At 39.8% G+C, this 22,424-nt stretch overlaps 1 pseudogene; it reads left to right on the top strand.

Moving 5' to 3' along the window:
- The first annotated feature begins 12,769 nt into the window (after positions 1–12,769).
- LOC149244220 (uncharacterized protein At2g34160 pseudogene) lies at positions 12,770–13,192 on the top strand (annotated as a pseudogene).
- Positions 13,193–22,424: the final 9,232 nt, after the last annotated feature.

Genomic DNA, 22,424 nt, shown 5'->3' with positions numbered 1-22,424 from the left:
CCTTGGGGTGGTTGGAAACCTTGGTTCAAGTATTGACCTTGGGTTGATACCCTTGAGGCACATACTGATACTGGGGTTGACTTTGAGGTATAAATTGATACTGGGGTTGACCTTGGGGTACATATTGAGTCTGGGGTTGACCTTGAGGAACGTACTGTACCATAGGTATGTACTGTCCTTGAGGTTGCCCCCCAGATGCAAATTGTGTACCTTGAGGTTGCCCCCTAGGCATTAATTAAGGTTGCCCCCCAGGTGGTAACTGGCCACCTTGAGGTTGAGGATTGGGAATAGAACCTGACATCATAAGAATGTCTTCTACGCTCAACGACTTAGTACGATTGTTTCCAGTTAATAACCCTTGCTCAATGGGTTGAGGAGATGCTCCCGAAAAAGTACCAGAAAGTGACTGATACCCGGAGGGAACAGAAGGACAGTCATACAAAAAATATTCCAGTGATTGAGTAAACATGGATGACTGCCCTGCCATATTGACGGGAGTATAAAAACCTCTAGGTGTTGGGTGATAAGGAGGACGAGGTGGTGAAAAACTTAACCCTGAGTTTTCTAAAAAATTAGTCAAAGAAAGATACCAAGAACTACTCCTAGGTGGACTGTAAAAAATTGATTCACGCTCCCTTAGCTCAATAACAGGTTGATTTTCAGGGATAGGGATGCCTACTTCTTCTTCCGGAGCAAGTTCTTCAATAGCAATAAGTCCAGAAGGAAGATCTTGGGTGATTACTCTTTCTACCCTAGGTGAACCAGGACCACTAGAAGTTGGAGAAACAAACCCCGATGTCGGAGTAGCAGCAAATTCACTTTCAAGCTTGGATATTTCGTGTTCTTCACCTATATCACAAGTAGATGAAAAGCTACCAGCGATTTCGGAAATAGACACTGACTGCGGATTATACTCTGCTACTGGCGTTTGAAAATCAGGATGTACTATCAAAGAAGATTCTCCTTCCTTAGGTGACCCAACTCTACTGTCTCTAGGAGTTACGAGGACTTTTAAGCCTTCGAGCTGGCTCGGTACTTCCTCAGGAGGTTGGCCCCGAAGTCTACGGGACTTCCTCAGTAACTCAGCCACGTTTACAAACTCAGGAGACTGGCCCCGAAGTCTACGGGACTGCCTTGGTAATTCAGCCACAATTAAATACTTTTAACTACTTCACACGCAAACAAAGTAAAATCTCAATGAAAAGCACCTAAAGTCTCTAAAGAACCAAACAAATTTGAATCACACGCCTAAAGAATCTAGGAGATCAAACACACACAAACAATAACTTTCCATACCGAAAACACTAGTTGGTGATGAAATCCAACATCGCAGAGTTCAATACAGAAATGGCGGTTGGAACAGTTACCTTGGCAACCTGCTTAATGAATAGACTGGAACAAGTTCCTCCACTTAACCGTCTCGAGTGAAGAGAACCCCCTAGAAAATCCAAGTGAGTCTAGCTGACCTCTGCTCCAGGTACAGTGGGATCTTCCCACCACTGTCACCTCAGGAAGAGTCCTAAAGAATATGGCCAATAAGGTTACCAACTGAGACAAATACACCTGGGGGAACAGTCTACGATCCGATATTCACGCAAGGGCAGAGTAGCAAGCTCAATCCCCTTGAAGGCTCCTTGACATAATCCAAGGTTTACCAACAAGTGACCCCAGGCTCCTCGACAATGGTTAATCCGAGGTTTACCGTTTTTAATACGTGAATATTTGGCGTCGTTCCCAATGAGGAAGGATTGATTCCCACACTGGTTCAGACACGATCTCATGCTTCTCCTTTAAGAGGAGCTTTCCCAGAGCATAAATGCAACAATTGGATTTCTTCCCTACCACAAGATACAACTACTTGTTTGTTTTTACTGTCTTGGAGAGTTAATTACTCTCCTACTCCAAGACACTAGCCTAAGCTAAGTTGGTGTATCAGAGCCCTAGAAATAAAAATGTTACTAGGTGAATTTTACTTTAAGCGTTAATTTTATTGGTTTTTGTTTGAGTCCAAAGGTGCGGAGATGAAACTCGTGGTATGAAGACTCGACTCAAAATCACTAAAAATGCACCTAAGATGATCTAAACAATCTTTTTCTCTTCGATGAACTTCTAAACTAAGAAAGAGTTTGAGAATGCAAATACTTTTGTAAACACAAATCTTTCTCAATTAAACAAATTAAAAGAAGAGCTTTTCCTTTCCAAAGCACTCAAAAACGAGACAACTAGTTATTTCACAAAAATTTCCCTTTTTCGTTTCAAAGCATTCAAACACTACAAAAAACAAACTTTTTCCAAAAGAGATTTTTTATATTTTTATAAAACACTCAAAACTATGAAAATGACTAAATTTGAGATCTGCAAACTATAAAAAACCTATTTGAAGTCAAAGCCTACTAAAATTCTTTTTTAAGGATGTTTTACTCAGCTAGATGTAAGCTAAGGACTAATTTATGCAGAATCACAAATCAGTCAAGAACAACCAATTTTGTTTTCTTTTTGAAAATGAAAATCCAAACATTCAAACACAAGCTTTTCGAAGTTTTGTAAAGAGAAAACTCAAAGCGGATTCCTCAAACAAGGGGAGATTTCATCAATGGTCAGACTCATAAGAAGGCTGGTAGACACTAAGGTGATCTGAAGTCCCTACAGCTTCTAAGCTCAGAGCCACTACACAACCAAAATGAAAAACAAACCCAACAAGCAAAACTCCTAGGAATTTCACCTAAAACCCTAACACTAACGAAATCAATCCAAGGAAAGCTTCTGACAAGTTTTATGCAGGTATGGGCAGTGGATAACAATTTCTAAACACAAACTAAGCTGACTAACAGAGGAAATCTTAGGGTTTTCAAAATTTTGACAGGGTCCGCAGGCCCACATTTGGCACAGGTGTGGTCCCGCTCTGTGCTAAAAGCCAAGCTGCGGGTAGGTACGCACTGCGTCAAACGACTAGGGGGCAGTCCTCTCCCAAAGCTATGAAAAACGAAAAATAACCCCGGATCTACAAACTCTACCCACTTTTACACACAACAAGCCAAAAACAGAAACAAAAATAGAGTTTCTCAGGTCAAAGTAAAAACAAGGAAAACAATCAAGTCCCCAGCGGAGTCGCCATTTTGTCACACGGAATAAGTCGATATTGCGGACAAGATAGACCTTCCTAGAATCTAAAGAAGACCTAATGACAAGCAAACCAAGCAGACACTATCTTTCTCTAAATATGATTTGATAAACAATAGCAAACAAGTGTTTTTAGGGCCTACCTTAGGTCCAACGCAAGCTTGTGGATGCCCTCACTCCTTTGATCCAAATGAGCTCCTTTTCACGAATCTGCAAACACAAACAAGGCAAACAAATTAAATAGCACCTGAAAAGCCAATTGCATAAAACATATTTAACATGAAAGTCAAGGAGTCCATGAAACAAATAACATGAGATACTTGTTGAGAAAAATGAGTTTGACTATATTAATTCAAAAGAAGAAGAACTTTACAACCTTTGCCTTGACGCTGTACAAGCTCCTCCCAGGGTCCAGCAAGAAGTCTCCTCTACTTTGACAAGTTTCACTCACTCCCCAATGAAACCAAAAAGGTATGTGATCTCTCCTCTTAGGCTTAACTAGGAAGTCTTGATTTCACCAGCATTTACCCTCAAAAATGTTCAGCTTCTAACCTCTCCAGCAACCAGCCCAATGCCTGTATTTATAGTGCAATGGAGGGAGGTTACTAGGTCCTCCTTCAAAGGGATAAAGCCCTCCTTCAAAGGGATAGCTCCTCTCATCAAGGGATTAGCTCCTTCTCTTTTGGGATGCATGAACCACCTCAGAGCGAACAATCCACGTCAAAATTCCTTCTAGAAAACTCTAGAATTAACCCAAAGTGAGTTTTTTAAGATAAAACTTGCGCCTTTTGACTTTCACAGGGGTCCACACCTACACCATTAGGGACAGAGTGAGCAGGTCCGCAGGTTTTGTACACAGAAGGTGCGGGACCACAGGTGACCATGAGAGAAAGTGCAGAACCAGAGTTACATTGATTTTTAATGTCTTTCTCTCATTTCCAAAGCTTGATTTGAAGAGCTGAGGTCTGAGACTTGCTTAGGAGGACAGTACAAGTGATGATAGACCCATACTGACTGCAAATAATCATGGTGACGATATTTTTGTGTAACAAGAATTCTAAATGAGCAATGGTTACCCAGGTGGAAAATTGTTGAATTCATGGAGGAAAAATTGCTATTGAAGGCTGATAGTTGGTGGCAACTTGATCTTTGACCTGCAGGATCAATGGTGTGCTAAAAGGAATGAATTATTGGCCTCTAAGGGTTTTTTATAACAGTTTCGATGGTTGTGTAACATAAATATTAATGTTTATGGAGAGGGAATGATTTATTGATAAAACAGATAAATAGTAAGAAATTTAATGAAATAAAATTCAATATGGAATTGGAGGCAAGTATTTGAATGTTGAACGGCTATCTGACACGGATAGGGTGATGTGGTAGGATAGATGGTGAGAGAGAAGTGGCGGATGGAAAGACAGGTGGTGGGAGATGAGTGACGGAGGTAACAAATGGTTGATGGGAGTGGAGCGGCAATGTTTCAGGGGGGTTGGAGGTAGTAAGTGCTTTCAAGAGGGGACACCCTTAAATGCTCCAGGTTCTGCCACGTTGGATCAAGTGGTTTCGGCAAAAACCATTCCCCCCCACCCCCTGTCTTAATTGTCATGAGCGCGGAAGGTGAAATTACTCCATCGTAGATCTTGGTGGGGTTGATCTGCGCCACTGATTCGAGCGCACCATTTATTCCAAATGATAAACAAACTTTGTCATATTACTTCTGATAGCAAAATACGTTATAACCAAAGTTTATAATACTATAACCAAAGGTGTCAAAATTGACATTTTATCACTTAGAGCGGCATTTTTATTGGCTCACTAGGGCGGCTCACCTTTTTTTCTATTTTCTAATAAATAAATAAAACTTTTGTTTTGTTTTCACATATATTTTTTTGTATATCCCCTTTTTATTTCTTTTTCCTTTTTCTTTCTCTTTTTTATATCATTTTTATATTTTTCTCCTTTCTTTGAATTCTTGAAAATAATTTCTAGAATGTAATAATTATTTACAACATTTCATGAAACAAAATCAACAGATAATCATCAATTGATCCTATGAATTATAGGACCCTAACAGGTGTGATGCGATGTTTCTTGCTTGCGTGGGGAAATTTATGCAAGCGCCCTCAATTGGTCACGTCTCATGTTGATCCTTCAGATTCTCACCCTTGACCTCGACTTTTTGTTAGGGTGTTGTTTTCGACACTAACATGAAGATAAGTCATGGATTGCACAAGTTGTGAGCACCAAGAGAACTCCAAAATTGACTAAGTGTGGGATCAATGAGACAAGAGAGTAAGAGTAAGATCATACAAGTCCTAAACATGATCACACACACATATACAACCAAGAACATGACCAGAAGATATAGAATACCCAAAATCAACATGTATACAGTGAAACGACAATAAAACAATACTTATCTCAAAAAGTGACACTTAAGATATATCTTTACGACACAAGTGTTGACTGTAACCAAAAGGTGTGTTATGCCATGGAAGTGTGTCCAACGCATGTTTGTATGATAGGTAGGACCAACTAATGCAAGAGAGTGTGTTGGAGCTACCTCTGAAAGGTATGCCATGGTGCTCTTAGGATATGTGAAAACAAGTGAAAGTGACATATGCAAGAGTGAAAGTGACACATGCGAAAACAAAAGAAAGCACAAGAAACACATGCAATAAAGAAAACAAGCAAAAGCGACACTTGTAAAGGAAAACGAAAGAAAAAGCAACACTTGCAAAAGCAAAAGAAACAGTTGATAATCTCACCCGAATGATGGGGCATTTGTAACCAAGAGTAAGAGGATGCTCCTTGTACTCCATAAGTGCACAAAGCTCAAAAGTGAAAGATGAATGTGAGATGATCTATGGGCTGGACTCTTTACATAGGGAGAGCAGGCCTGCAGTTATGGTTAGGATTTGTGAGGGCACTTAGTGCATGTTGGGAAACTAAGATTCGAGATTGAACTGACTGCCACCAAGAGGTGTGACAATACTAACTTGAAGAAATGCTTTCTCATTTTCAACAAAGAGTGTGCAATCACTATCTACAAAGGGTTCCCTTACACTGTCACTGGAAACTATGCAATCATTGTTAGCAAGGATTGTGCAGTCATTGTCTCTAAGGACTGCGCAATTTTTGCCTCTCAAAAAGAGATCGGTTATCTCACCTGCTTAGAAGAAGTGTGCTTGTGAAGACATCAAATGTGGGAATGTGAAAGAAAGTAGTTTAACGCTTAGGATTCCTAAAGGAAGACTTGAACAACATGACTGAGCATGACATTAATGGCTTGAAATGAGGGATGACATGATCAGAAGGAGGCTCCAAAAATTAAAGGTAGGAAAAATTTGGAGGGTGTTGTAGCAGCGACAACACTTGGCGACACACTGGAAGAACCTCATCCTCTTTATTTAGGTTTGACCTTGAGCATGAGGTCTAGCCTTCTGGAAGTATTGTTTCATCTTATTGATCACCTTAGCTTCCTTAATTAGCCCAGTTACAAATGTAGTCTCTTCTATTCCCTTGGTTGGCTTAACAAACTTTACAAAACTAGTCAAACTTCAATTACAGAGTAGGAGTTTATGGGTTTCGTGAGTTTAAGATGTTCATAGTTTTATTATCATCTCTGGTGTTGTTCCACTGCCAGTTGTGTTGTTCAGTATATTGGCAGAGTCACTTCAAGGAATGACAAGCATTGCTTCAGCACCAACAAACTTGTTCAGTACCCTGATAAATATTAGGGGAATTTTGAGGTCTAAAATGGGCCTCCTAAGGAAATTATAAAATAATAGTGGAAATAATAAAATAAAATTAGATTACATCATCAAATTTTAGAGGGAAAAAAGAAAAACCTATTTTTTCAACTCGTATTTTCAACTTATCTCCCTATGGGTTTACTCAAATTTTGAGTGGCAACACTCATTGTATGCATAATTTGATTCCTCATCCAAGGAGTACCCATGTTTCATACTTTCTATGGACCCTGCTACACAAAAAATGAGAAATACATGAAAAATGTGATTGCAATCATGTTTTTTCATGTATTTCTCATTTTTCGTGTAGTAGGGTCCATCGAAAGTATGAAAGATGGGTACTTCTTGGATGAGGAATTAAATTTTTCATCCAACAGGTACTCCCACTCAAAATTTGAGTAAAACCTTAGGGAGATAAGTTTAAAATACGAGTTGAAAAAGTAGTTTTATTATTTTATTATTTTTTAATCTTTCTACTTTTTTACTCAAAAAATGGTGAATCATCCCCCATGGTTGACATCATCATCTTTAATCCTATTGGTTCTTATAAAAAAAAAAAATTGAATGTACATTTTTCTTAGGAGGCCCATTTTAGACCTCAAAATTCCCCTAATGGATGTTTGGTTTTTTGCTTCACCTCTCTGGTCAGGAAGCCTTTCTCTTCTTTCAACATTTCTTTATTTTATTACCTTTTTTCACTGGTGTTTATTTTTCCAAGGGAAGAAGAGGGATCCCAACTTATTTTATAGGCAAGAGAGCTTGTTCATTGTTTTATAGAGACTCTTATGCATATACCTTTGAGATTAATATGCTCTCTTAATTTTTCCTCCATTCCTTTCCCTACTCGATTGAGCTAGCACATTGAAACCAATCAATATAAATGGTTAATTCAAGGAATGAATATCTTATGACAGATACGAGAATCATAGATCCATTGGAGATTTTGTTTAGGATGAAACGTATTTTCCGTACGTACATCAATGACCTTAAAAAATATTTAAGTCCAAACAAAGAAGAGGACTAAAGGTTAGCCAAGCATTGTTAATTATCACAGTTGCCCTTTAGAGCTTTGCCACATTACCATAGAGCCAAACGAGATGAATTTCATACATGATCTTATTAAAACAAAATGTGAGCAAAGACATGAAAAAAACATGGCACAACATAAAGACAGAACATACGAAAGAAAAGTAAAAACTGGTAAAGCGTGTGTGGAGGACAAAACTTCAATTAAAAAGGGAATGTGGATAAGTGTTGTAATGTAAATGCAAATGTAACTAGCATGAAAATAAGCAAAAGAACAAAACTAAACCTAAATCCTAATCTATCTAAACTAAAAGGTCTGGATTATTCAAAGTCAAATTTCCAATGCAGTCATTTAAGTTGTTCCCGACCTGCAAGCAGAAAGATGTAAACGATTAGAAACAGTATAAAACAATGTGCAAAAATAAAGATGTCAACTTGAATACCTTGCACAAGAAATTGAAGGTCTTTCCTATTGGCAGAAAGATGAATCATAACAGTTAGATTTTACTAGTCTACAACTTTACCTTGTTGATTAAAAAAACAACCATACAAGTCTTGAAATTTTATCGTGAACGTACATTCGTCTGTATTTTTATTCTTAGCAAACATCAGGTAAGATCAAAACTTATTATTAGCAACAAAACTCACCTGATAAGAATCTTCTAGCCAATCATAGATTTTATCATAGTATCTAAAACAACCCTTTTGAAAACCTTGAAACTCTTGGGAAAATGAACTTTCAATCAATGCAATTGAATTGTAAAGAGAATCTTGCATGGGAAATTTGATCTGACCATGTTCAAAAACTTTGTCAAAATTGTGAGGACTTGATATAACCATCAACGGAAACTGAAGTGCCTCGACTTTTTGACAAGCATCTGAGTAGTGAAATAATGAATCATAAGAATTTTTGGCCTTGATAGGATCAACAAATGTAAAACAACTATCATCAGATACACTGTGGGAAAATGATTAGTTGAAAGATAGTTGTTAAGGCCAATATTATGATTATATTGGTGGATTGACATATAATATTCTCAATTCTTTACTGGTTCCCCTTGTATTCAGTTACGCACTAAACCAGCAACATGAAAGCTTAGAGAATTGAAAACAATTGTTGGCATCGTGAATCCAGGGGACCAATTAGGATACTAGGCTGACAAAAGATTAGGAGCATGTCTCAAATCAAGTCCAGTATCCATATCAGCATGAGGGTTTTGATCCACCGCGTGATTCAAGCATTGAATGATACTCAAAAGGATTGATTGTGCTAGAAAAATGTTAACTTCATAACATACACTAGAGAGATAAGCAGTTGATTATTTACAAAATAAGTTACAGGAAGGAATCTTTCAGTCGATGATCATCTATGTCTCAATAATCAGAATCATAGGCTTCAAATTTGTGTGCATCCGTGAAAGATATGCACTCCAACCTTGGGATAGACATAAGGGATTTACATGAAGAAGAATTATCCAAACAAGAATCTTTCACCTAATCAGAAACCCTATCTTGAGGATTAAGAGAATTAACTTAAAAACAATAAAAATCCTTCAAGAGGGAGTTCACATTTAGTGACACAATACTGAGAAAATAATTATGCGAGAAAATTCTAATCTGACCTAGTTTGAAGATCTCATCAAGATCACGAAAACCTAACATAACCATCAACTAAATTTGAAGTGCCTCGACTTCTCGACAAGTCCCTGAATTTTCAAATGTTGAACGATTGAATTTTGAAAGCATGGTCAAATCGGTGTTTGTGTGAAGACAACTACCACTAGTTATTTCAATAAAATCATTAGGAACTAGATGGTTGTTGTTGGAATCAAGGATTTCATCAAATTTGTCAACAATGCCAAATAAATTACCCAAATTTTAATAAATATGTTTAATGATTATCGTGTCATCTTCTTTGTCATGGGTAGCCTTACCACCTTGTGCGGACTTGAGATCTAATTCATATATGAATTGGAAGACCATGATATGTCAGTTGATTCATTACACACATCTTGACACAAGGGCTGGTGAGCTGAGGAAGAAATTCCCATGAGAAATTCTTCTATGATCAGATCAGACTCCAAATCAAGGTTTTGCAAATCCAAGTCTTCTTGTGAAAACAAGAGATCATCCAATGTACTTGGGCATTCATTATCACATATATCAACAAATTCATTGGAATTAAGGTCATGGTTTCCCAAGCCTTCATATTTTTTAAGAGCTTCGGCTTCATTCAACTAATTACTAAGATCAAAACATCCTTGATCAGCCAAGAATGTAAAAACATTATCTTAACATAGAGGAATTTGAAAAATAGAAGCGAGATTAAAAGTGTCTTCATCCTTTTTCTCCTCTACCTATGAGATGTGACCATCTTGTACTTGATTACCATTTGGACCAACAAATTGAGAAGCAAGAGTATCTCGAGCAACTATTGGTGGAACGGATTGGTTAAGCGAATCAAGGTATAGAGGGTCATGAGGTGTAAATGATAGAGGATGACAGATATCCCTTGAAGAAACATTACTTTCAATCGAGTCAGATTCAAGATTAATATTACACATTTTAGTGTTATCTTAAAGAATCAAGGGATTAGATTCAATGGAATCATGAGAACCATGAAAGATTCTTTGAATGAAAACTAGTTCATGGGAAGAAGATGAATATGGGAGAAATGGATCAAAAATTTGGTTTTCAGATTTCACAACTCCAAACTCAGCATGAGGAACCACTTTATTTGGTAATGAGAAAGGAGGAGGGCAAGGAATAAAAGGACTAATGGATTTCTCCTCTAAGAATAGAGGTGTCTCATAATCAGAAAAGAAGGAAGAGTAAAATCATCAAGAGAATCTGATGCAAATTGTTTCAAGGAGACTAGAACCAAACGCTAAAACTTTTCACTCATAAAATCCCAATCGACGTCTTTTTTAGAAATTTCATAGCAAAGGTGAAGAAACCAATCAAGAAAATTATCTAATGATACATTGGATTTCATTCTAAGTTGATTGATCCTTTTACATACATATTTATAATCATACATGTCAAAATCTTCACAAAGCTCCTTGACAGGTTGTTCAAATGAATCGATAGAGCAGCTGGTAGTGCATGACACCAATGCTTTAACACGACCTTGAAGTGTGAGGACAAAGAGTTTAGCCTGAGCATCATTACAGTGTATTCCATTTGGAAGGAAAAATTGAATGAATAAAATCATATGCCCAAGCATGATTATTGGACCCATTCCATCAAGCTTGAGATGTGACAAGTTATGAATCATTTCCACGAGGATTGTAAAATTTGATTTGTTCGAAAAACTTCTTGGGATTATGATTTGGGAGGAAGTATTCAGGATAAGAGATTCAAAACAGACTTAACGAGTGCATCTTGTCATCTGGCCCTCCTTCTAGCACCAAAATTTGTTGGTGATGTTGAATGCTATGAACAATAAGGGGGTCTCCCTGGTATGAAGTCCCATTTAGACCTTACGTCGTTTGGAATATGAGCCCCATCCTGATAATAGGCCAAGTCACCATAACTTAATGGTTTTCCTTGGTTGAAATAAACAACATAAGATAGTGTTGTAGCGGCTACAATCACCCTCCAAAATTTTTCCTTAGCCTGTTTTGGAGCCTCCCTACCAGCCTTACACAGCACTTTGTCTTGCTTCATCAAGTACTCAAGCTTCAATGTTTTCCTCACACAAAGGCAGCCTGTCGATCACAGTTGATCCATTCCCCTCACAGGCTGCCTACCCGGACTTGGTCCAACTGCAAGCTGAGCAGCTTCCCCTTGAAATTGCATTCTTGGAGGGCAACTAGCCTTTCCCTCCAGGAATTGTGCAATCCTCTCTGACAGCCTACTCATCTCCAAGATTGCACAATCTTTCCAACCAACCCTCCCAGCAGGATTTGCACAATTTTTCCCATCAACAAGTTGTTTAGCCAAGGATTTATGCAAATCTGGCCAGCAGTCTGTTGGACACATATTGTCATTGATGTCAATATGGTAATATTCGAGGAGCAAATAGAGACGAGAGGAGAAGATAGAGCTGAAGAAGAGGAGCGAAGAGCAGAGTTGACGATGGGAACAAGAGATCAAGTTTACGGGAGTGTTAGCAGTCTGGTGGTGAGACCCTCAGACAGTGAAGGAGGAGGAGGAAACAATTACAAGCCCGAAGAGATCAGGCACGAGGAGCCACGCCGGGCCAACGGTTATGGCCGTGCATACGATCGTGCTGCTACTGGTGACAGATTACCTCCATCCTCAAGATATGACATGAAAGGATACAAAACTTCAGATATAGCATGACGGGCAGATCCAACGGTCGCGGGCGATAAATATGTATGCAGGTTAACGAGCAGGAGGACGGGCAGGAGAGGTGAATGTGAGCCGTCGGATCAAAGAGCAACGGATCCAACGGTCGTCGCATGCGAAAGATGAGCGGATGATAATGCGCGGGAGACGTACAGGTAAGTGGTAAGCAGTATTCCCCGCATCTCCCATCGAGGTTCGGTGGTATACGTACAAGGGCCAGTGATCCAATCAAAATACGACGTGTGGCAGATGAAAACCGTCGCCCTCGCAGGTTAACATGTATGCAAGTTTTGTCGAGGAAAGGTGCAACTGTCGTCCAATCGCGACAGGGTTTGATCAGATGGTGAGGAGATGCACGAGGTTTAATGTGCAAGCAAAAGGTCGTAGCAATGTGGGAACCGTTGGATGAGGGTGATCAACGGCTGCGATTGCAAATTGCGGCAGAGGCTAATATGGGTGTGATTACGTGGGTTTTTTGGAATAAAATAGTGGAGGCGGAGAAGTAACACAGAGGTATTAAGAGGGGAAAATTTCCTAAAGAGAAAAGCACAGGAACGATGGCTGTGGAAGAAATCACTGAGCGAGTTGGAAACATGGATTTGAATGATGTTCACAAGAAAAATAGGATTCAAGTCTCCAATACCAAGAAGCCGCTCTTCTTCTATGTCAACCTCGCCAAGAGGTATATGCAGCAACATGAAGAAGTGGAGCTATCTGCTTTAGGAATGGCCATTGCCACAGTGGTTACTGTTGCTGAGATATTGAAGAACAATGGTCTAGCTGTAGAAAAGAAAATCTCAACATCTACCATTGATATGAGAGATGAATCAAGAGGTCGTCCCATCCAGAAAGCAAAGGTTGAAATAATACTGGGAAAATCAGAGCAGTTCAATGATTTGATGGCTGCTGCTAATGAAGAGAGGGAAGCTGAAAGATCAAGCAAGTCAGAGGAAATGGCAGCGACTGAGGAGGAAGCCTAAGAGACAGTGTAAGTGGAAATGAATGGAAAAAGGCATGGGAATGTATAAAACAATAGAAACAGAGAACTATTGGTGCGGTCATGGTGGTGAAGAACCCGAGGGTGAGATAGTAGAAGCAGCAGAGGCAAAAGAGGCAGAAAAAGCAGCGGACGCTGTAGAGGCAGCAGAAGCAGCAGAGGCAGGAAAGCAGGATTGAGACAACCTCAGCTGAATAGAGTGCAGCAGCATACCTGTTTATACCAAGGTTGGGTTGGAGCCCAAGAGGTTGGAGCCTCAGAACTGAACAGGATTGAAGTCATTGGGGTAGGTGCTCCTAAGTGCAGAACCACTGCAAAACAGAGTTGGTGCTCTAGAGGTTGGAGCCTCACTGAAGTCCAAGTTGGAGCTTGGCAACTATTCACAATCAGATTTATACTTATATTTTATCTATTTCTTTGCAATGTCTTGAGTTTTAATAAAAGCATTAAATTCATCTGTTGATCTCTGTGTTCTGTGTATACATATAGATATCTATATAGGTTGTTGGCAATCACTAGAACAATTAAAAAAAATTAAAAAAAAAAAAATTGTAAGAAATACTGATTCAGCCCCCCCCCCCCCTCTCAGTATTTCCAACAATTGGTATCAAAGTAGGCTTCTTCATACTAGCCTAACAGCTTGAAGAAGGATCCACAGCCATGATGAGAAACCATGAAGCATCAGGAAGACCTCCTTTGTTCGATGGCACTAACTTTGGTTTCTGGAAGAAAAGAATGACTTACTACTTAATGTCCCTTGGACCTGAAGTCTGGAATTTTGTTCAAAATGAATACAAAACTACTTCCACTCTTCCAACAGACCAAGATGAGAGGAAAGCCTACATCGAAAATGCAAAGGCCATGAACTCCATCACTAGCAAAATCATTGATTCCGAGTTTACAAAAATCATGCACTATACCTCGGCCAAAGAAATGTGGGAGAAGCTAGTTGGCTTGCATGATGGAGACTCAAAAGTCAAAAAGGCAAAGCTTCAAACTCACAGAAGACAATTTGAAAGTTTGAGGATGGAAGATGAAGAAGATATTGCAGTATACCTCCTCCGAGTAGCTGAAGTGGTAAATTCCCTGAAAGGATTGGACAAAAAAGTTGAAGAAAGTACCATTGTTCAAAAGGTATTAAGGTCTCTTCCAGACAGGTTTCACTCTAAAATAAGCGCTATAGAAGAAGCAAAGGATCTAGATACCCTAAAAATGGATGAACTCCATGGAATTCTCACTGCCTATGAAATGAGGAAAGGTGCCCCAAGCTCCAAAGATGTCGCATTCAAGGCCTCAAGGTCAAAGAAGGGGAAAGAAAGGAATGACTGTAGTGATGAGTCAGATGTGGAAACCGAATTGGCTCAATTTGTACGAAAGCTGAAGAAAGGATCTAAGCTTAGAGGCAAGTATCCTCTTATCTGTTTTAAATGTGGTAAAATAGGTCATTATGCAGCAAAATGTCCTCATAAACATGATAGTGATGATGAAGGAAATTCTAAAAGAATGGCACATAAAAAGAAAGGGTTCAATAAGAAAAACTTCTTCTCCAAGCAAGATGAGTCTAAAGAGGATGAGTTTATGGTCATCAAAAGGAAATCAGATGAGGAAAGTGATCATGATGAAAGCAAAGAAGCATTATTCATGGCACTCGCAGATGATGATGACTCAGGGCTGGAAGGAAATGTAGATGAATTGTTAATAAGTTCCATTGAAGAAAATGAGAAACTATGGAACAAAATCATTTCTCTCAAAGTGGAAAATGAGGAAATAAGAAGGAGAGAAGATCTCTTGGAAGCAAAGCTTAAAGAAAAGGAAGAGACTTGTGAAGAACGCAAGACCGAAATAGTGTCTCTAAGAAAGGAGTTGGAGAAAATTAAAAAGGGTTGTAAAAGCTCTCAAATACTTGAGACTATTATGAAAAATCAAAAACCTCAACATGACAAGTTTGGAATAGGTTTCAAGGGAGAATCCTCAAGCACTAAGAATAATGCGAAAATCTATGCCAATGCACTTTCCTGCAATCCAAAAGATGAAAAGTGCACCCCAGATCACAAGAATGAAGAGAGAATTACTCCAAAGAAGAATGTGGAGTCAAATCATGGACACTACAGAAAATACAAACCCGTACTCCACCAAGGGCCCATCGCAAATCCAAAGAACGAGGGAGGAGTAATTCCCAGGAAGGAAATCGACTCAAACCGTGGTTGATTCAACAAGTACAAAACCATCTTTCTTAGGCATTGCTTTCACTGTAAAAACTTCGGTCATCAAGCCAGACATTGTATGGCTCGTAGAAGTGAAAAGACAAAGTTAAAGGATAGAATAATCAACTCATATGCCCCCAAAAGGCAGGGACAAATCAAAACCTTTAATTCATTTGATCCCTTGACCAAATTTGATCTGATTTTCTCTTTCTGCTACAATAATGGACACTATGAACAAGACTGCCCACTCAAAGGAAGAAATACGAGTAGCAAGAACTCCAGCATGGACAAATGCGACCTGGCTCTATATGCTCAAAATAATGGAAACCAGTGGTTTATAGATAGTGGGTGCTCCAGACACATGATAGGAGACAGAAGGAAGTTTGTCTCACTGAGCAAAAAGGAAGGGAATGTGTCCTTTGGAAGCGGATCTGGCAGAATTGCAGGAAAAGGAATAGTTACTCTGATCAATGGAAAAGGAAAAGCTCAAGATGCTCTGCTGGTTGATGGACTCAAACACAACCTCTTGAGTGTCACCCAAATCTGTGATCAAGGACATAAGGTTGTTTTCAGCACCAAATACTGTGAAATAAGGAACTCTGCCTCAGGGAAACTTGTGGAAAAAGGGGTGAGGACACCAGAAAACATTTACATTCTGAACAAGATTTAAGAAAATAAATGCTACCTAAGTTAGACAGATGAGAATTGGCTATGGCACAAGCGACTTGGACATACAAGCTTTGAAAATCTGATCAATATTAGCAAGATAAAAGCTGTACGAGACATCCCAAGGCTGTTCAAACCAAATCAAGCAGTATGTGGTCCATGTCAACATGGAAAGCAGACCAGAATCAGCCACAAGACAAAGGAACACTCTACATCGAAGCCCTTAGAGATCATCCATGTTGATGTATGTGGGCCAACTAGAAATCAAGCACTCCAAGGAGAAAGGTACTTTGTGTTATTTTTTGATGATTATACTAGAATGATGTGGATATATTTCATAAAGTATAAATCTGAAACTTTTGAGTGTTTCAAGAATCTAAAAGCCCTTGTAGAAAATGAAAAAGATTCAAAAATTAGGTGCCTCATAACAGACAAAGGAGGAGAATTCACATCAAACGAGTTTAGTGAGTTCTGTAATATTCATGGAATTAAAATGGAATTCTCGGCTGCCAGAACACCTCAGCAAAATGGGGTAGTTGAAAGAAGAAACCGAAAAGTCCAAGAAATGGCAAGAACTATGCTATTAGCAGCAGACTTACAGCCTAGATTCTGGAGAGAAGCAGTAGGGACAACTGTCTACACACTGAATCGAACTCAATTAAGAAAAAATTGTGATAAAACCCCTTACGAGCTATGGAAAGGAAGACCTGCTTCGATGAAGTACTTCAAGATCTTTGGAAGCAAGTGCTTCATAAAAATAAATGATGGTTCACCAGGAAAGTTTGATTCTTGGGTTGATGAAGGGATATTTCTTGGATACTCTACATGGAACAAGGCTTACAAGTGCTACAATTATCAACTGAAGAAAATAGTGGAAAGCATTGATGTAAAGGTTGATGAAGATCTTCCAGTAAAGGAAATTGAAGAACATGAAGATGACTCTCTCATTGAAGAAGAAGAACCTAAAGAAGAAGAAATAGATGAGGAAGAAGAAGAAGAAGAGGAGGAAAGAGAACCACCTAATACCCCTTCTAAGACGAAGTATGTCCAAAGACACCATCCAGAAGAGAAGATCATTGGCGATAAAGATGAAGGTGTGCAGACTCGAAGAAGGATAACAATTACACCCAAGAGAAAAGTCATTGCCCTCCTATCTATGATAGAACCAGAAACATTTGCAGAAGCAAGTAAGGATCCTCATTAGGTAAAAGCCATGGAAGAAGAAATGACCCAAATTGAGAAGAACAAGACATGGGAGCTTGTACATCGTCCAAAGGACAAAAACATAATAGGAACCAAATGGGTGTTCAAAAATAAAATGAATGAGGAAGGACAGGTTATCAGAAATAAGGCAAGACTTGTCTGCAAAGGCTATTCACAAATTGAAGGAATTGACTTTGAAGAGACATTTGCACCAGTGGCCCATATGGAAGCTATCAGGATGTTCTTGGCATTTGCTTGCTCAAAAGGATTCAAAATCTATCAAATGGACATGAAATCAGCATTTCTAAATGGGGAACCCAAGGAGGAAGTCTACAAGGAGCAGCTAGAAGATTTTGATCTAACAACAGGAAAGGACTTAGTTTGTAAGTTGAAAAAGGCTTTATATGGGTTGAAACAAGCTCCTAGAGCTTGGTATGCAAGACTGGATCACTATCTACAACAACAAGGCTTCAAAAAGGGAGTGGCTAGAAGCAATCTATACATAAAGACAGATCAAGGTAAGTTACTAGTTGCTCTTGTTTATGTCGATGATCTGATTTTTGCTAGTAATAATGATGAAATGAGCTATGAATTTTCTCAAAACATGTTAAAAGAGTTTGAGATGTCAATGATAGGAGAGCTGTCCCACTTCCTTGTACTTCAAATATCTCAAACTAGAATAGGATTGTGTATATCTCAAACCAAATATCTAAAAGACATGCTCAAAAAATATGGAATGGAGGATTGTGCACCCATGAGCACACCTATGACCACAAACTGCAAACTAAGCAAATATGATGACTCCCCTCTAGTAGATGCAACTCATTACAGGTCAATGATTGGAGCCCTTCTATACTTAACAGCTACACGACCAGACATAATGCAAGCAGTAGGAATGGTGGGAAGATTTCAATCTGCTCCCAAACAATCCCATTTATTAGCTGTAAAAAGAATCCTCAGATATCTGAAGGGAACTTTTGATTTCGGTCTTTGGTGCCCAAAGGACTCAACACTGACTGTAACTGCATACACTGATGCTGATTGGGCTGGAAGTATAGATGATCAGAAAATCACTAGTGGAAATGCATTCTTCCTAGGATACTGTTTGGTATCCTGGCTCAGCAAAAAACAGTCATCCATATCATTATCCACAGCCGAAGCTGAGTATATTGCTGCAGTAGAATGTTGTTCTCAGATACTATGGATGAAGGAAGCTCTAAAAGATCTCGACATATGTACAGATCAACCAATTTCTGTCTATTGTGACAACACAAGTGCTATTAGTCTCAACAAAAATCCTGTGATGCACTTAAGAACCAAACACATACCAATCAAGTATCATTTCCTCTGTGAACAAGTAGCTGAACAAAACATCGTCCTGGAATATATTAGTACTAAGGAGAAGATAGTTGATATTTCAAAAAACCTCTTCCTCGAGAAGCATTCGAACATCTGCGTCAAAAGATGGGGGTTATTTCTTTATCATCACTCAAGTTCATTCATAAAGATGTAGAAGGATAGGGGGAGCACTTTGACAGGGGGAGTCCATATGCATCCCTTTGCCATTGATGTCAAAGGGGGAGAAAGCAGAAGAATATTGCCATCAATAACAAAGGGGGAGATTGTTAGGCACAGATTGTCATTGATGTCAATATGGTAATATTTGAGGAGTAGATAGAGACGAGAGAAGCAGACAGAGCTGAAGAAGAGGAGTGAAGAGCAGAGGTGATGATGGGAACAAGAGATAAAGTCTATGGGAGTGTTAGCAGTATGGTGGTGAGACCCTTAGACAGCGAAGGAGGAGGAGGGAACGATTACGAGCCCGGAGAGATCAGGCACGAGGAGCCACACGGCGCCAACGGTCATGGCCGTGCATACTATCGTGTTGATGCTGGTGACAGATTAGCTCCGTCCTCAGGATATGACATGAAAGGATAGAAAACTTCAGATACAACATGATGGGTAGATCCAACAGTCGCAGGAGATAAAGATGCACGCAGGTTAATGAGTAGGATGACGGGCAAGAGAGGTGAATGTGAGTTGTCAAATCAAAGAGCATCAAATCCAACAGTCATCGCATGCGAAAGATGCACGGATGATAATGTGCAGGAGATGTACAGGTAGGCGATAAGAAGTATTCCCCACACTGCCCACCGAGGTTCGGTGGTATACGTACAAGGGCTAGCGATCCAATCAAAATACGACGTGTGGCAGATGAAAACTTCCGCCCTCGCAGGTTAACACGTATGCAGGTTTCGACAAGGTGCGACTGCCATCCGATCGCGGCGGGGTTTGATCGGACGGTGAGGAGATGCACGAGGTTTAATGTGCAAGAAAAAGGCCATAGCGACGCGGGAACTGTTGGATGAGGGTGATCAACGGCTGTGATTGCAAATGCGGCAGAGGCTAATATGGGCGTGATTAATGCAGAGGTATTAAGATGGGAAAATTTCCTGAAGAGCAAAGCACAGGAACGATGGCCATGGAAGAAATCACTGAGAGAGTTGGAAACATGGATTTGAATGATGTTCACAAGAAAAACAGGATTCAAGTCTCCAATACCAAGAAGCCACTCTTCTTCTAAGTCAACCTTGCCAAGAGGTATATGCAGTAGCATGAAGAAGTGGAGCTATCTGCTTTAGGAATGGCCATTGCCATAGTGGTTACTATTGCTGAGATATTGAAGAACAATGGTCTAGCTGTAGAAAAGAAAATCTTAACATCTACCATTGATATGAGAGATGAATCAAGAGGTTGTCCCAACCAGAAAGCAAAGGTTGAAATAATAATGGGAAAATCAGGGCAGTTCAATGATTTGATGGCTACTGCTGCTGAAGAGAGGGAAGCTGAAATATCAAGCAAGTCAGAGGAAACAACAACGACTGAGGAGGAAGCCTAAGAGACGGTGTAAGCAGAAACAAATGGACAAAGGCATGGGAATGTATAAAACAGTAGAAACATAGAACTGTTGGTGCGGTTATGGTGGTGAAGAACTCGAGGGTGAGATAGTAGAAGCAGCAGAGGCAAAAGAGGCAGAAAAAAGCAGCGGAGGCTGTAGAGGCAGCAGAAGCAGCAGAGGCAGGAGAGCAGGAGTGAGACAACCTCAGCTGAATAGAGTGTAGCAGCATACCTGTTTATACCAAGGTTGGGTTGGAGCCCAAGAGGTTGGAGCCTCAGAACTGAACAGGACTGAAGTCATTGGGGTAGGTGCTCCTAAGTGCAGAACCACTGCAAAATAGAGTTGGTGCTCTAGAGGTTGGAGCCTCACTGAAGTCCAAGTTGGAGCTTGGCAACTATTCACAATCAGATTTATACTTATATTGTATTTATTTCTTTGCACTGTCTTGAGTTTTAATAAAAGCATTAAATTCAGCTGTTGATTTCTGTGTTCTATGTATACATATACATATCTATATAGGTTGTTGGCAATCACTAGAACAGTTAAAAAAAAAAAAAATTGTAAGAAACATTGATTCACCGCCCCCCAGTATTTCCAACACAGTCAACTGCTGGGCCCCGACATTACGCAATCACCTTGGGCATTCAGCCCAGCTTACAGTCAAGTATGCGCATTTTTCTCAAGAAGTTGAGCACTAGCATGCATGGACAGTCTAGTTGACCAGTTCCACCTGGGACCGAGGAAACTTGACTTGCATGCATGCATGACTTGATCTTCTCGGAATAGCAAGAGAAAACATGCAAAAGGCATCCCATGATTCAGGGAGCTATTTTTAGCAATCGGGGGTTACATGCAAAGTTGTTTTAGAAGTTTCCCTCCAAGTGTCGTTTTTTCCTAGATTTGTGGCATGCGCGTCTTGAGACCAAACTTATTTATTCGACGCATCAAAGCTCATTCATTCACATTGATCTTGGAGCTTTGACATCCCACAGCACATCCAGGACTCTTCAACACATCCGGCTCAGCTATTCACGATAAGTGGCCTCAACTTTTCTCTTTTAGCATTTCTGTTGCTTTTTGTGTATTCGCTTGTGTGAGTGTTGTTTACTTGATTTCTTTGAACACTTGCTTTCATTTACATGTATATTAGCTTGTCCTAGCTCTGTTTCAATTTTTGTTTCTACCTCACTATTTTCGTTTGCATGAAACTGTTTTGCACAGACATTCGCCCAACCAGAAAACTACCTCACCCACATGCATGTTGATCTATTTGATGAATCTTTCATTCATGCTTTTCATGCACTGTTAATCACTTCTGCTATCACTTAGTGTCGCCATGCATTCATTGACTTACTTTCTTTTAGTTGCCCATTGACGAGTCGGCCCAACCTTGGCCCAAGCTCTACCTTCACCAAGGCTGCATTGCGCAATCTGGGAAAGGAAGGCTCACCTTCCTCTCTAGATTTGCACATTCTGGCCCAACATTGGCCTCCTAGACTGAATTGCGCATTGCTAGAGGTCAATGGCTTCTTGGCCCAAAAATTTGTGAAAATCTGTCCTTGGGCCAGTAGTCTTTCCCAGTAGCCAACTACCCAACTGGATTGCATATTTCGTAGTTCCAGCAGTCAGTAAGTCTCCCACTAGCCCAGATTGTGCCTTATGCAGACTTGGCAGTCGGTCTCCTGACCTCCTGGACAAAATTGTGCAACCTTCATGATCATTTACTTAGGTATGTTGCAAGTCAATTCTCATGTTCATTTTTTTTACAATTGAAAGATTACTTGTTATGAGTGTTGCCATGTCTCTAGGTATCACATGTGTTCATCTGCCTCTCAGCAGTACAAGTACAATGGTTTCCAAGAGCGCAGAGACGAAACACCATTCAGAGCACGCTTGGGGATGCAATCGATCACATGTCCATGGGCTTACCTACTCACGAAGACATCAAGTTGTTCATGGACAAAGACATCAAGAAGCAGCATCACAGTGAGTAGCATCATGAACAGCAGTTGAAGGCATCATAGCGAATGTAGCGAACACAATGAATGTAGCAAATGCATTGAATGCAAGAGGAAGGTTGTTGAAAACATAGCAGCAGAGCAAAGTTGCAAGATCAAGCAAATCGACTGATAATAAAAGAAACTTTGAAGACTCGTGCTATGAAGTGACGACACGATAGGAAGATTGCGCGAAGGTAGAAGATGGAACAAAGAAGGAGTTGCATGTGTTGAAGCAGCAACTTA

The sequence above is a fragment of the Pinus tabuliformis genome, chromosome 8, assembly GCF_031772625.1.
Source record: "Pinus tabuliformis cultivar Carrire ecotype Pingquan chromosome 8, CPIR1, whole genome shotgun sequence".
NCBI classification, from domain to species: domain Eukaryota; kingdom Viridiplantae; phylum Streptophyta; class Pinopsida; order Pinales; family Pinaceae; genus Pinus; species Pinus tabuliformis.
This window is presented reverse-complemented; position numbering and strand designations above follow the sequence as displayed.